Raw genomic sequence first — 14,005 nt, 5'->3', positions numbered from 1 at the left:
CACCCGGGTGGCTCAGTAGGTTAAGCATCCAACTCTTAGTTTTGGCTCAGGTCATGATCTCATGATTTGTGGGTTCAAGCCCCACTCTGGGCTCTATGCTGGCAGCGTGTAGTCTGCTTGTGATTCTCTCTATCCCCCCCCCCCCCACTGCTTCTCTCCTGCTCATTCTCTCTCTCTCTAGACTTCTCTCCTGCTCTCTCTCTTTCTCAAAATAAACAAACTTAAAAAAATGAAAAATACACCCCCATGTTTACAGTAGCACTATCAACAATATCCAAAGTATGGAAAGAGCCCAAATGTCCATCGATGGATGAATGGATAAAGAAAATGTGGTACATATATACAATGGAGTATTACTCAGCAATCAAAAAGAATGAAATCTTGCCATTTGCAACTACATGGATGGAACTGGAGGGTATTATACTAAGTAAAATTAGTCAGTCAAAGAAAGACAAAAATCATATGACTTCACTCATATGAGGACTTTAAGAGACAAAACAGATGAACATAAGGGAAGGGAAACAAAAATAATATACAGGGAGGGGAAAAAACAGAAGAGACTCATAAATATGGAGAACTGAGGGTTGCTGGAGGGGTTGTGGGAGGGGGATGGGCTAAATGGGTAAGGGGCAATAAAGAATCTACTCCTGAAATCATTGTTTCACTATATGCTAACTAATTTGGATGTAAATTTTAAAAAATAAAAATAAAATTTAAAAAAATGAAAAATAAGAAAAAAAGGAATGTTTAGAAATCAGCTCTGACAACAAATCTAAAAGCATTAAGAAGAGTTCTCTGCCCTCCTCTTTTCTGCTACATGTAGGGCATGCGTTTCCTTTTCTTTGTAAAGGGAAAATAAGATCACCCCATCCTCCCGTACCAGGATGAGGAAAGCAACCTGTCTTGCAAGAGACAGAGTCAGCACCAAAATGAGTCTGCATAAACCTTACTAAAATAACCTTTATCTCTCATGAGTTCTGTCATGTGTTTATTACTTCCCCATAACTTACACTTCCTTGAAGCCCAAACCCTCTTTGCTTTGTGAAAATGGTGTATAAGCTCCTAAGTCTAACCACCTCTTTGAGTTTCACTTCTTTCCTGTGGACTCCTGTGCATGTAAGCATATTAATATTTGTACTCCTTCCCTCAAAAACAAAAATAAAGGCATTAAGAACATAATTATCCTTGGGGCGCCTGGGGGGCTCAGTCGGTTGAGCATCCAACTTCGGCTCAGGTCATGATCTCATAGCTTGTGAGTTTGAGCCTCGTGTCAGGCTCTGTGCTGATAGCTCAGAGCCTGGAGCCTGCTTTGGATTCTGTGTCTCCCTCTCTCTCTGCCCCTAACCCACTCGCATTCTGTTTCTGTCTCTCTCAAAAATAAATAAACATTAAAAAAATTTTTTTAAAAGAACATAATTATCGGGGTGCCTGGGTGGCACAGTCGGTTAAGCGTCCGACTTCAGCCAGGTCACGATCTCCCGGTTCGTGAGTTCGAGCCCCGCGTCGGGCTCTGGGCTGATGGCCCAGAGCCTGGAGCCTGTTTCCGATTCTGTGTCTCCCTCTCTCTCTGCCCCTCCCCCGTTCATGCTCTGTCTCTCTCTGTCCCAAAAATAAATAAACGTTGGGAAAAAAAAAAAAAATTTAAAAAAAAAAAAAAACATAATTATCCTTTTAAAGGTTATTATGTAATTGAATCTCTAATTTTGCTTGAATGTAGATTAATTCACTCCAATGAAATCTCCAAGAAAAAGGGATATCCCCAGAGCTCTTCAGGAAAACCAAAAGAATTTTTTTTTTTTTTTAAATTTTTTTTTTTCAACGTTTATTTATTTTTGGGACAGAGAGAGACAGAGCATGAACGGGGGAGGGGCAGAGAGAGAGGGAGACACAGAATCGGAAACAGGCTCCAGGCTCTGAGCCATCAGCCCAGAGCCTGACGCGGGGCTCGAACTCCCGGACCGCGAGATCGTGACCTGGCTGAAGTCGGACGCTTAACCGACTGCGTCACCCAGGCGCCCCCCAAAAGAATTTTTAATTGCAACAAATACATGAAGGGATTCTTCCTTATGAAAGAAGAAAATATATGGCAACTTTTGGGGGATAATTAATGTAAAAGATATCAAAGATCTGTTCATGGGGGCCCTAAAACCCATGAAATGAAGAATAATATCAGTGTCCATGTTTCTGGAATATCCAACTCTATATATACTCTATATATATACTCAGAAAGAGTTCTCTCTTATTTTATTCTCTGTATCCCCTCACAATAGCCAATGACAATATTTTACTTTGTGTCAGAAAAATTCTGAGAAGACTAGCCTCTGGGTTGCTTACCAGCCCGATAATCACTAATACCGTTTTACATAGATCAATTGACTTGTTCAAAACTTTTCTGTTAGTAAATGATGGACACAAAACTCAAAATAGGCTTTCTGATTCCCAGTCCACTCTTCTTTAGGAAGGGAAAGGATGGCACAAACCAAGCCCTTTGGCAAAATGTCAGAGTTTAAAAAAAAAATAGAAAGGAGCAAATATGAAAAATAGTTTCTCAAAGCTCCAGAAACAGCTGAACTCAAAAATCTGAATCATGTTTTTGTTTTGTTTTAAGTTTATTTATTTATTTTGAGAGAGAGAGAGAAAGTATGCATACATGCGAGTGGTATGAGGAGTAGAGAAAGAGAGAGAAAAGCAGGCTATGTGCTGTCAGTGCAAAGCCCAACACAGGGCTTGATCTCATAAACCATGAGATCATGACCTGAACCGAAATCAAGAGTGGATGTTTAACCAACTGAGCCATCCAAGCGCCCCCCCAAAATTAATCATTTTAATTCAAACTTTCATGAATCAACAATACATCAAACAAAAAAAAGTATTTATTGAGCTCTTTCTTACTATGTGAAAGACACTATGTTGATGTTGGCGAGGATGTGAAGAAAAAGGAACCCTTCCGCCCTGCTAATAGGAATGTAAATTGGTACAGCCACTGTGGAAAACAATATGGAGGTTCCTCAAAAAATTAAAAATAGAAATACCATATGATCCAGCAATTCCAGTATTGGATATTTACCCAAAGAAAATGAAAACACTAATTCAAAGAGATATATGTACCACAATGTTTATCACAGCATTATTTATAATAGCTAAGATATGCAGACAACCCAAGTGTCTGTTGATAAATGGACACACACACACACACACACACACACACACACACACACACAATGGAATATTACTCAGCCATAAAAAAGAATGAGATCTTGCCATTTGCAACATGGAGGGACCCACAGGGTATTAAGCTAAGAGAAATAAGTCAGAGAAAGACAAATGCCATATGATTTTGCTTATGTGTGGAATGTAAAAATAAAACAAACAAAAGAGCAGAAACAGCCCCATAAATATAGAGAACAAACTGGTGGTTTCCAGAGGTGAGGGATGGGAGGATGGGCAAAATCAGTGAAGGGAAGTGGGAGGTACAGACTTCCAGTTTTGGAATGAATAAGTCATGGGGATGAAAGGTACAGCACAGGGAATAGAGTCAATGGCATTTTAATAACATTGTAGGGCGACAGATGGTGAGCACAGCATAACATACAGACTTTTCAAATCACTATGTTGTACAACTAAAACTGATGTAACATTGTGTGTCAACGATACTTCAATTTTAAAAAATAGGAAAGAGTAGTTCTTTCCCATAAATTGTTTAGGGTCTTCAATAGGGAATATCAGACTCTTTTATTGATTCATACTGCTACCAGTGGCCTTGAGAAATTCTGTGTGGGGCTAAGTAGGAGGGGGTTCCAAAGAAACAGGCCATAAGAACTCAAATGGCAAAGGAAAGAAACACACTAATTACTGGAAGATTCTGTCTGTACTGCAGCCCTGCCCAGAGGTAACTTCCAATAGCTGAGTCAAAGTTTTCACACCACCAAGACTTTTCTTTGTGTTTTTGCTAACTCGGATCACTTATGATTCTTCAAATGTCTGTGCAGATGTACAAAAGAATTTCTGCGCCCAACAATGAAAGCACTACCAGAGGGAAACTATGTGGAAGGAAAATTTATAGATTTCCTTCTCTGTTTTCTTAGAGTGTAACTTCAATTGTTGGGGCCATGACAAATAAATGGACTAAAAAACAGGAGGCAAACATAGAAGACCACATTATTCTGAAGATGAGTAACAGGCACTGACAGAGAAGAAAGGAAGGAATAAAGGAAAAATGGTATTGGCTCTAAAAATAAATGCAGGGGCCACATGTGGATACATAACTGAGAGGTAAGATAAGAAGTGCTGAGAATAGGTAGTACATCGAACTATGAAATACTGCTAAAGAAGCAATAAAAGGATCCACGCAACCATCTTCAGAGAATAATGCTGATTCACAACAACCAATCTCCAAAGGTAACATACTGTATACTTCCTTTTATATAAACTGTTTGAAATTACAACATTATAGAAATGGACAACAGATTCATGGTTGCCAGAGGTGCAAGAGACAGTGGGAACAGGGGAGAAGTGAGTGTGGCTACCAAAGGGCAGCAGACAGGATCTTTGTGGCAATAAAGGGTTCTGTATCTTGGCTATTTCAGTGTCATGATCCTGGATGTGGTATCTACTAGAGTTCTTCAAGATGTTACTGTTGATGTAAGCTGGCTAGAGGGTACATGGGACTGCTCTGTATTACAGATTACAACTGCATGTCAATCTATAGTTATCTCAAAATTAGAAATTTAACTTGGAAAAAATGAGGTGAAGTCCATGACAGAATCAAAAGTGGTTGACTCTTAGAAGTAGATATTAAAGATGGAGAAGGATGGGAAAAGTGGCTGCTCCTTTTCTTTAAAATTCTTGCAGAGCCATCTAGATTTGTTGAATATTTTATAAAGAATTAAGGTTTAGATACTAGTGTGATGAAAGACATAAAAATGGCTTGGACTTGTGAGGCTTGACCTTTTTTAGTGGGAAAAATAACAATTATTAACGTTTACTAAGCATGTGCTATTTGCCAACCACTGCACCGAGCATTTCACATACACATCCTCATGTAATCCTCAGGAAAATCTATGACATACATGCTATCTTTCTCTTCAATTTCACTCAGGTGCAACTGAGGTTCAAAGAGTTTGAAGGATTTCCCAAAGGTCACATAGCTAGTAAGCAACACAGTCCAGCCAGGCATTCAGACTTTAGGTCCATGTCCTTAATACTACTCTTCGGGGCAGGAAATATCAGCTGCCAAACTTTCTTGGTGCCCAGACCTACTCCTGGTAAGCAGAGGGGGAGAACTTGGTGGTGGGGGCAAGATAGGCTTTGGAATCAAACAAATCTGGACCTGAGACTCATTCTACAAATTTCACTTACTTCACCTTGGTCAAGTGACTTAACCAATCTGAGCCTCTGTGTCCTATCTACAATGTAGGAATGATGGTACCACCCAACCTCAGAGTTGTTGGTAGAATTAAATGAGGTAATATGTATCAAGTGCTTGACACAGTGCCTGACAAATAGCTCTCAATAAGGGGTAGGCATTATTACTATGATTATTATAAATTTTTACTTTGTTATTTCTCATAACAGATTTCAGGTAAAGCTTTCTCTCAACCATATCCAGAGGCAGTTAAACTTTTCTTTATAAAGGTAACTCTGAACTTTATGTCTTATATCAGATGAAAGAGCAGGAAGGGTTGACTTTCATAAATGACATTAGTCAGAAAACCTCCAGGGATTCTGTGATTGCTGAGCTCTCCTTTGGTATCCAGGAGACTCAGAGGAGAAAATGCTGCCTGGCTACTTAGTTACTATTTTTTGCTCTGTTTTATTGTTTTTAAATGAAATATATCAAACATGCAGAAAAGGCAAAGACTGCCATGGCACCCACGTTCCCATCTCCCAGATTTAACCAATATGAACATCTTTCCATATTTGCTTCATATCCTTCTGCTAAGAAATAAAAACCTTACAAATATTACACATGCAGGTGAAGGCTCCCCCATCCCATCCATCCCCTTCTTCTTCTCTGACTTCCCCCCATTCCCCTTCCCCAGCTTTCCAAGGCAGCTTTGAATGCATCTGGGTTTCAGGCTATGACCCACGAAGCTCACTTCCTAGTCTTAAGGGCAGACAACACATGTAAGTCCATCAAATAGGAAATGGTTTGTTGAGCTTCTGCCCCATGTTAAGCATGAAATAGGGGTCTGATGCTACCCTCCAAAAATAGCGTACTATAAAAACTGGAATGGCAGATACTGAGGTAGACTTATGCCCTAATTTCTCTATGGGGGACCTCCCAGCCACATGATTTGACCAGGGCTAACTCTACCCTCTATTTCCATGGTCTGGACAGTGAGAATCCCAATGGATACCAACTTTGGTTCACCTGTAGACATGTGATCTGAATTGGGCCAATTAAAGCTATTTCAGAATTTTTGCTGGGGCTCACAGGAAAGAGGTGCTGCAAGATGGGTGTGTGAGATTGTAAATCTAAAGCTGGAGGGGGCACCTGCCTGGGAATTAATCCAACACAGAGAAAAAGCATTGCTGAGTGTCACCACCGAGTCCCTGGATCAAGTGATGCCCATGTTAGGCATATCATTGGATTTCCCAGTTAACAGACCAATAAAGTCCCTTGTTTACACATGCTTAGATGTGTTTCAGCTGAATTTCTGTCCTGAATAACATAAAAGACAACAATTAATGAACAAAGCAGGACATAACAGCAAACCACATATATAGTACTTGATATAAACACTAAATTCTTGTAAGTGTTTTTTTCATAGAAACTCATTTAACGCTCACGAGATCCCTCTAAGGTATAGATTCTATTATGGCCCCCAGTTACACACGGCAAAACTGGCTCAGGAACACTGAAGTGTTAAATGGTGGAGCTGTGGTTCAAATCCAGGGAATCCGAGTTGGAATCTAAACTGTTAACCACTACTTCAACAATTCAGAAAATTAATAGTTATAGGAATTTACAACAGAAGAAAAAAATGTAAGCCACAGTTATCAAAGAAAATACACTTCATAAAGGGCACTGTGTTTTCAAGTGGGCTTGGAAGGATGAGAAGCGTAAATAGTAGATTATAGAAAAGGGGGAATTCCAGGGAGGAGGAAGACTTGAGCAAAGGCAAGAAGTGAACACAATAATACCATGTGGGGAGGGTGAGTAAAGACCTTGTACTGATTTTTTTTCATTCTAGGGAACCACGGAAACTGTATGTAAGATTTAATGTGTACTGTGACAGATACCCTTATTCTATAATTACTATCTCAGGAACACTAATGGGAAGAGAATGAGTTTAGCCAAATCCCTGAGCATGTTCGATTTGGGGCAGCTAACCTCCGCTGTGAGTCTCCTGTCTCTCTAACCAAGTTTGAGCCTCTCAGAGCATATTTTGGGATCTGACTAATGGTTAAGAGCTTTAGAGTCAGGTAAGTTGGGTTATATGACCATGGACACGTTACTTACTATCTCTGAGGCTAGTTTTTTCATCTGTAAAATGGGGTTGGGAATCTCTAACTTACAGCATCACTTTACAGTTTAAATGAGATCGTGTATGTTGGGAAAACTGGACAGCAACATGCAGAAGAATGAGCCTGGACCACTTTCTTACACCATACACAAAAATAAACTCAAAATGGTTGAAAGACCTAAATGTAAGACAGGAAGCCATCAAAATCCTAGAGGAAAAAACAAGTAACAACCTCTTTGACCTCAGCTGCAGCAAGTTCTTACTTGACATGTCTCCAGAGGCAAGGGAAACAAAAGCAAAAATGAGTGATTGGGACCTCATCAAGATAAAAATCCTCTGTACAGCGAAGGAAACAGTCAGCAAAACTAAAAGGCAACCAATGGAATGGGAGAAGATATTTGCAAATCAGATAAAGGGTTATTATCCAAAATCTATAAACAACTTCTCAAACTTAACATCCAAAAAACAAATAATCCAGTGAAGAAATGAGCAGAAGACATGAGCAGACATTTTTCCGAAGAAGTCCATATGGTTAACAGACACATGAAAATATGCTCAACATCACTCATCATCAGAGAAATACAAATCAAAACCACAATGAGATACTACCTCACTCCTGTCAAAATGGCTAAAATGAACTCAGGCAACAACAGATGTTGGCGAAGATGCAGAGAAAGGGAAACCCTTTTGTACTGCTGGTGGGAATGCAAATTGGTGAAGCCACTCTGGAAAACAGTATGGAGGTTCCTCAAATATTTAAAAATAGAACTACCCTGTAAATCAGCAATTACACTACTAGATATTTATTCAAAGGATACAAAAATGCTGATCCAAGGGGCACACGCACCTCGATGTTTATAGCAGTGCTGTTGGCAAGAGCCAAATTATGGAAAGAGCCTAAATGTCCATTGACTGATGAATAGATAAAGATGTGGTATATACATACAATGGAATACTACTTGGCAATCAAAAAGAATGAAATCTTGCCATTTGCAACAACGTGGATGGAACTAGAGTGTATTATGCTAAGTGACATAAGTGAGAGAAAACAAATATATGATTTCACTCGTGTGGAATCTAAGAAACAAAACAGATGAATATAAGGGAAAGGAAGCAAAAAGGTAAAAACAGAGAAGGAGGCAAACCATAAGAGACTCTTAAACGCATAGAACAAATTGAGGGTTGCTGGAGGGAAGGTGGATTGGGGGGATGGGCTAAATGAGTAATGGGCATTAAAGAGGGCACTTGTTGAGATGAGCACTGGGTGATGTACGTAAGTGATGAATCACTAAATTCTATTCTTGAAATCATTATTACACTATATGTTAAAGAACTTAGATTTAAATAAAAATAATAAATAAATGAGATCATGTACACATGTGCTTAGCAGAGTATCTGGCACAAGTAAATTCACAGTAAATGGTCAGCACTGTCAGTAAGATTATTAACGTCAATATACAGTAAGAATCAATAAGGAACATTCTCCTTGGTGCTGAAAAGAGCTAGACCACTTGGCTAGACCATTTAAGCTGTCTGTCCACTCCCACCAAGAGGTAAGAAAGAAGACATTGAGGCCAATAGAAACCATCTATCATTTTCCCTTTTCTAGCCAACTAGAGTAATTTTTCAGCCACCAAACTCATAAAGAAGATGTTCAATCTGCTGATAATTTGATTCTAATTAGAACCTCCATCCACAATGCTGGAATTGCAAGGGGGAAAAAAGCAGAAATGAAATAGCAATTAACCTTTAGTTCTGAGCTTTATTTGCTTCTACCCAACACGGGTCAGTTGCCATAGAGATTATACCTACGTGATCTGCAGATGTGACCAAAGCCGCCTGGAGTCTCTGAACCAGCCTCCTCAGAGCAGAGCTTTGGGATAATTAAAAATCTGCTAAAAGAGAATTGAAAGTTGATCTGAAACTCTAATCCAAAGCTGGCTTGAATGGGAGAGAGAGAGAAGGGGGGAGCAGGGAGGTGAGGAGAAACCAGAAAATAAAATTAAAGAACACACACTACTTTGAAAAAAAAAAAAAAAGCCAGTCTCTTTTATCCACAACTTTCCAGAGTCTCACTATCTGCCACTTGGAGACACTGAAGGATAGGAAAGAGGAAATGAGGGCGTTAAAAGTTTGTCTCTTCTCCTAAAGAGACTTTGTAGCTTCAGATTGTGACCAAGCCCCCTTAGCCAAGGAAGACAAAGGGTAAGGGTGTTAGCTATGGTGAGCCTTCTATTCTAATATCTAGAAACATGGGTGCGGATGAGGCCATGCAAAGCCAGTGGGTGGGATGTAGACTTCTCAGTCCAGGCCATACGAGCAATAGCATGAGAACAACTGTCTGGACCAGGATAGCCAGTGTGAAAGAACCAGAGACCATGAAGCCCAGACCCTGAAACCACCTCCCTTCAGAAAATCCATTGTCCATTCGTCCAGTGGATTACTTAGTAGACAGATAGAGTTTAGTCTACATCTGTCCCTACCACCCAGCTACATCCTGGCCCCTTTTACTCCTTTGACTCAGCACTAACAAAATCAAGGTCAGGCAGATAATTAAGTTATTTTCCCCTCCAAATCTAAGAGCTGTTAATTACCCAAGACAGTCCTAATCACTATTAGGGAGCAAACTAGCGTCTGACTTAAGTGGATTCTAATTAAAACTTGAGTAGTATCTCCTAGAGCAGTGACTTTGAAAGTTTTTTTCTTTCATACACGTAAGATATATGACTTCATTTCAGGAAGCATTTTCCTTGAGGTCTTCCAGACATGTCCCCTACTCAGTGAAGCCTCCTCTGACCACCCTCTCATCATTCTTGACCACCTCATCCTGTTAGGAATAAATTCTCCATAGAACTTATTACTTGCTGGAATAATCATGTTTTTTTTTGTTTGTTTGTTTGCTAATATTTGCTATAAGCTTCTTAAGAACAGGGAACTTGGTGCCTTACTTTTAACTGCATCTCCAGTGCCTAGAACAAGGCCCAGCGTAAATACTCAATATTCATTTGTTGACTAAATAACTATATATCCCCACAGGCTTACTCAGTAGATGTGCAACTTACAACAAACCAGTTATCATTCCACCCTTTCCTTCCCTCTCTAGAAGTGTTTCAGAATGTGTAAGAGTGACAGAGCTATCGAACTATTCTTTCTTTCCTTCAACAAATATTTACTGAATGTTTACGACGTGTCAGGTACTGTGCTAAATGCTGCCAATAAGATGATAAATAAGTTAGACAAGGCCCGGCCTTATGGCAGTTCTGTTATATTAGTGAGGATGGCTGCTGTACATTGATATACAAATAAAGAGTAAGATTTAATCATTAACGATGGTGATCATTGCTATGGAGGCCACCAGTGGGAACAGTAGGTGCAAGAGGTTATTCCAGCTCAGGTGGACACCTCTCCCATAAGGTAACATTAGGCATCCCTTTATGGAAAGAGCCAGGATAAAGGAATTCTAGGTTGTGGGAACAGAAAACACAAAGTCTCTGAGGTGGGAAGGAACTCAGGACTTTCTAGAGCTCAAGGGTAGAGGTGCAGGGGGAGAGAAAGAGATGTTGGTGGACAGGTGCGTTCATCAAACGACGGGTCTTGAGGCTTCGCAAAGCTATTTGCAGTTTATTTTTTAGTACAATGGGAAGGCACAAGCAGATTGAAGCAGGAAAATGACATGATCTGAAGTGCATGTGAAGAAAATCATTCTGGCTGCTGAGTGGAGAAAGGGGAGCCGGAATAGATGCGAAAGAGCAGCAAGGGAACCACTGCAGTTAGATGGTGGCTCACACTCTTCCCTTGGCTGGTTGCAAAGGCAAAGAAGGAAAGTGGAAAGAACTTCATCTTATTCTGCTATATATTTTTATTAAATGTGTTAATAAATCATTTGTGAATCTGTGTTTCTCATTAAGGTAACAAAACATGTATCCTACTGCCTAGGCCACACTAGCATGTGGGGATGTAAAGACTGGGAACTGAAGTTCTGGAGAAATTTACCCTGATGGGGCAGCTCTAGGAAGCCAGGTTTATATACATGCACTTTGGGTCCTATAGGTATGACTACTTTGCCTTCTCTTCTGGCCTGTTACTGGATTTGTCATCTCTCACTGCCATGCATCACCTGGGGTCTGACCTCAACAATGCCATTTTGATCACATCTCTTTAGGGCAGAGTTCATGGCTGCTGGGTTAGTTAGCACCCTGACTCCACTACCAGAATTCTCAAGTGATCAGTATTACCTCAATAAGTCACTGGTGACCCCCAGGCTGGGAACCCAGTCACACTGAGACACAGGTAGAGGTAGACCGTGCTTCCTCATCAAAACCATCTGCCTCCTAGGATTGCGCCATAGAGTGATTCTCAACCAGCTACACAGACTCACCAGTAGCTTGGAAAAAAAAAATAATATTAGAGATGAGAATCTCTGGGTTCAAAGGTCATTATGATTTTAAAGAATTTTTTTAAATTTTATTTATTTTAAGAGAGACAGAGTGAGACCATGAGCAGGGGTGGGGGCAGAGAGAATCTCAAGCAGGCTCCAAACCATCAGCGCAGAGGCCAACACAGGGCTCTAACTCGCAAACTGTGAGATCATGACCTGAGCTGAAATCAGGAGTTGGACGCTTAATTGACTGAGCCACCCAGGCGCCCAGATCATTATGCTTTTAAATCCCACCAAGTAATGCTAATGAATTGGCAATCAAGTGCCTTAACCAACTGTACTATCTACCACAGACTACCTTATTTAGGACCTCGTGGGAACTCTGGCTTCTCAATCTTCACTCCTACATTGGGTGTGGATAAAGGAATACATTCTAACGGCCTCTAACAGTTACCATTTATGTGGTGCTCATGGGATGCCCAGTAATGTGATCTATACCTTGCCAGTGTTACTTTATTTCACCCTCATTACCACCTTCTGAAGTAGCAATATCAAGAGAGGCTGAGAAAACTCTGGTTCAAAAAAAGTTATGTAACATGCCCAAGGTCACACAGCTATTAAGAAACAGGTCAGGGTGTTATGATTTCATAGCCTATGCTCTTCATCACTAAGCGACTGGAACTCTGTCCTTTACAGAAACCAAGGTTGCAATCCTAGTCCTGCTCCTTATTAGCTGTGTGATTTAGGGTGAGTTACTTAACCTTTCTGAATCTCAGTTCCCACTCTGTATAGAGTTTTGTGCTCACTCCAGCCCTCCCTTGTGCTCCCCCGATTCTTTCTCTGCTAAGAGTTCTTAGTTCTTAAAAGTATTGCATCTCCCTCCTACCTGCCTTAGTCTCCATATGCCATTTCCCCATGGAACCCTTCAAATCTTGGCCAAAAATCCCCAGTACCTAGCACAGTGCTTGGCCCAAAGTAAGCAGCCAATGTCCATTGAATTGAACACTATGGTGTCCCACTGGGCTATGACACATAATTTGGAAGTTTGAATTGTGCTCTGGCCTTCAGTCCTTCCTCCCACAGGAGCCACATTGACCCCCACTGGCCTCTCCTATCAAGAGACCAGGGGCACTCAGTGGAAAGCTGCAAAGGGCATATTGTCCGTGTGACCCTAGTGACTAATTTAGGAGGACTGACTATATTTGCATAACTTTGCATACGTTATGCATCAATCTATGATATATTTATTCAAGGCAAAGTAGTTGCAGATGCAGAATACCAAAGAAGAATATTTTCCCACAACATACAAGGCAAGTGTTAGAAAATCATGCAATTCTACAGCCTTGCTCCACAATGCAGCCAAAATTCAAGCTTCCAATATTATCAAAAAGTGACCCTTGACAGCATAAGGAGGGTAAACCTAGGTCAGAGTTAAAGATCAAAAATCAAGAAACTTAATCAACACCCTTTGTCTCCACTTCTACAATTTTTCTACTGTGAAACCTGAAGGCTACAGGAGAGGAAGACAGAGGGCTCACTTTTGTACTTCAAACTCCTGCAAAGTACCAAGAGAATATTTGCAGTTTGGGGACCTTTGTATTAGAGAAAACAACCATTTCTTCCATCTCATAAGAGATTTATCATTTAAATCTTTGTGAGATGGCAGGTGTGCTCTATTGGGGTGAAGGGGAGAATGTCATGAGATCCCTATTGTAGGACTCAGAATCCTAAGAGATGAAAAACAACAATATACTACATGAACCTGAGAAACTCCATTCTTTTGGCCCTAGTTTTTTTTTATCTGAAGAATGAGAATAAAAAGCCAATTTTCCATAGTTAGTGTAATAGAATGTGTGGCTTCTGGTACATAGTATGTACTCGATAAGTGAGAGTCATCACCACAATTATTGCTACCAGGGAATACAATGAAGTTACTACGGAATTACAGAGGCGGGAATGCCTAACTGTGTGTAACTATTCAGTAGGAGAATAAAGGCATTGTGTCACCAAGTTAACACTATACTTCAGGGTTTTACAGCATCACAGCTTATGTACCATTTAGCAACTCCCAAATGCCTATTAACTTGTCATCTGGAGACCTCAACTCATAGCTCTGTCTCTCTATCTGTCCATAGTGACATTCGACGTCTACTCTTCA

Source organism: Puma concolor, chromosome D1, assembly GCF_028749965.1.
Source record: "Puma concolor isolate L17-30 chromosome D1, mPumCon1.1.hap2, whole genome shotgun sequence".
Lineage (NCBI taxonomy): Eukaryota > Metazoa > Chordata > Mammalia > Carnivora > Felidae > Puma > Puma concolor.
The sequence above is the reverse complement of the archived record's forward strand: the minus strand, read 5'-3'. Positions refer to the sequence as shown.